The sequence below is a fragment of the Xenopus laevis genome, chromosome 7L (assembly GCF_017654675.1).
Source record: "Xenopus laevis strain J_2021 chromosome 7L, Xenopus_laevis_v10.1, whole genome shotgun sequence".
NCBI lineage: Eukaryota > Metazoa > Chordata > Amphibia > Anura > Pipidae > Xenopus > Xenopus laevis.
In genome coordinates, this window is record NC_054383.1 from 53,371,158 (window position 1) to 53,374,242 (window position 3,085).

The 3,085-nt window shown below is 38.8% G+C and overlaps 1 long non-coding RNA gene across 2 annotated transcripts; it reads left to right on the top strand.

The window, feature by feature from the left end:
- Positions 1-284: 284 nt before the first annotated feature.
- LOC121395432 lies at positions 285-1,224 on the top strand. Of its 2 annotated transcripts, none has more exons than XR_005962481.1 (2): positions 285-532; positions 923-1,224. It is a non-coding gene; the product is annotated as an uncharacterized LOC121395432 (long non-coding RNA). The 2 variants fall into 2 exon arrangements; XR_005962480.1 differs by having other exon boundaries at positions 926-1,224.
- The last annotated feature ends 1,861 nt before the right edge of the window (positions 1,225-3,085 follow it).

The following is a 3,085-nucleotide window of genomic DNA, read 5'->3' on the forward strand; positions in this document are numbered from 1 at the left end:
TTACTATCAACGGTCCCTCAAATCAGTGAAATCACTAACAGCTCTCTCCCTACACTAGCTCTTCCAAGCACACACAGGCAGAATGAAAAAATGCTGCAGGGCTTCAGTTTATATATGGAAGGGGAGTGGTCCAGGGGGTGTGGGGGTGGTCCAGGAGGGAGAGCTTCCTGATTGGCTGCCATGTATCTGCTGGTCTGGGGTGAGAGGTAAAAAAAAAGCGCCAGGTAAGGCGAACCCAAAATGGCGAACGTCGCGCGACGTTCGCGAACATTCGGCGAGCGCGAACAGTCGATGTTTGCGCGAACAAGTTCGCCGGCGAACAGTCCGCGACATCCCTATTTATTACATCATCAGTAACACTTCTGCCCTTTTTCTTTCCCCCAGGAGTAATAAATTTATTTTTAAATGTCTTCAGAAGGATCCAGCCAAAAGACCATTTGCAAAGGAACTCCTATTCCACCGATTCATCACATATAATCGAGATGAAGAGGAGGTGCAATATAGCATAGCAGAGCATACAGTATAAAGAAAGGTAATGCAAATTACTCATATTCTCTACAATCAAAAAGCAATTACTGGGAAATCTTTAATCAATGCATATGTGGTTATTCCAGGCTCTATTGATTTAAGGATTTCTTTTTTGATCACTATCCAAAAAATTAAGAAATTGCATCACATGCAAAATCTGCCCCTAAGTATTAATGCTTTTAGGGAATTTTCATTTTCAGGAGTAATTAGTTTTGTTAATTACTAATGGCTTTAGCTCCAACCAGATCTGCTTTAAATCGTGAAAGTTTCTATCAATTACTAACTTAGCTAGCCAGTTAAGGAATCACATTATGACCATTTTTACAGTGCCCTATCATGTGCATAGATATAAACCACAGATCTTCTTGTCTAACATAATAACATTTTCTCCTAGAAGCAAAGAAATAAGACCTTCAAGCAAAATATTCTCTTGCAACACCTCATTAAGAAGACTTTGTCAAGACTTAGGAAGGAAATGGAAGAACAATATATAAATCCAAAAATGGATTCTACCCTTGCAATATCTGAAATGTGGCTCCTTCATTATGTTCCCATAAGGGAAAGGAAGGAAAGGGTTGGGAACACAATATAGGAGCCACAGCCCATCTACTTTGGATACTTTACCAAATGTTTATTTTTATATAATCTATTTAAATGTATATATATATTTATATATTAATAAAAATAATAAGCTGATGTTTGATGTTTGAATAATTAATATATAGTGTAAGAAAATGGACTGTTCAAGAGTTGCATTAACTGTACAGGAGAGGGAAAGGTTTTAGAAAATATCAACTGGGAAAAAATCATTTAGGAGAATATTATTGTGGATATAAACAACTGCTGTTGTGCTTGGAAATAAGCCCTAATGTTTTATAACTTATGGGATAAGAATGATAGCTCTATGGGTGTAACTCATGGAGCCAAAAAATTCTAACATTAGTGCATACACATGTAACACTAAAGTAAATTAAGTGTCACCAGTCTCTAACTATGAGCTTTACCCCAATACATTGCTCTGGAAGAGACCTCAACTCTCAGGAGTTAAGACCTCACAACAGTGTGGAGTCAGGGTGTAGTACAACTGTAAATAGGTACAGTGCACAATAATTGAGCACCAGTGGTTTTTGCAACTTAACCACAGAACATATTTCGCTATTGTGTGTGAATGTGATAGGGGCCTTCGATTGTTGGGGCAGGGACTGACGTGAAGGGTGTACATTTGTTAACCTTGTTTAAACCTGAAACATTTCCCTGAATGCTACTGGCAATAAAATAAGTTGCTGATGTGAAAACATATGCTGCATTTCAATTTCAAAAGTAGCCGAAACTTTCCTTGCAAGTTTATTTGACTGAAACAGGCACGGTACAGTCATTGGACACACTTATGGACACACTTATGTCCCTACAGTTGTGAAAAACACCAAGGGCTCTAACTTACTAAGGGCTCTAACTTACTAATAATATGTTTGATGATCTTTTGCTTATAAGATCCTACCATTAGCTAGTGTGAGAGGGTTCTGATTTCCATGGCTTTCACTGATGTCTGGTTTTACCCCAGGATTCTATCTTCACTGTAGCCTGCCCTATACCAGGCTTGAACATGTCTACCTCCTACAGTAATGAGAGCAACAAGACCCTGCCCTGTATTTAATGAGGTAGATAGACAAGGCAGGTGTTAGATGTAAGATTTCAATGAGCCGGAGCACATTGTGCCTCGCTCTTTACAATACATTGTACACAGCCTGAGAGCACTTTGACGAGAGCACTATTGTAATGCTGTGGACAGTGAGAGTTCATCCCTCGATTGAGGTGAATTATCTGTGACAGCGAAACATTTGCTTTTAGGTTATCCAAAAATCAGAAAAAGATTGCTGAAGTGGATTCTTGAACCAATTTATTAGATTGAAAAGCTAAGGCATCCTTTGATGCACAACTCTCACAGTGGCCTATTTTCCAATGGGAAGGGGAGTCTCACATTTTTCCCATACAAAGTGAATAAACTGATAATATTCCCACTAGATGCACATTGACCTGACATCAGCACTAGCATATAAGCAAAGAAGTTATGGAGGACACGTTAAACAGTTTCTTGATCTATCTCAGGTATTTTTTGGAGGTTACACAAGTGGACATTGTCTTTATAACCTGAACCTAAAGATCAGTGGTTTATGGACCACAGGAAATTCTACTAAAGATTCAGGGAAGACAAGAAGTTGAATTTTGAGCTAGTTCTCATTTTCTTCAATGACATTAGGGGGCCCATTGGCAGACTTCTGACACAAAGCAAACGGGAACCCACCAGGGATTGGGGAAAACCCCTTCTTTGATGACATTTGCTTTTGTCTCCAACAGTTGCATTTTAAACTGTTTATTTTTGACACTTGTAAAGAATCACACTGCCCCTTACATTATCCACATTTCCAAAGCCCTGGTTGAAGCTTTTTTGTCCTATACAATATTTAAACCAGGACTAAAAGGAGTACAGATGTGTCTGGAAAGGACATTTGCTCTCCACCCAAGCAATTACATTTAGACAGCTACACGTTGTTTAGCT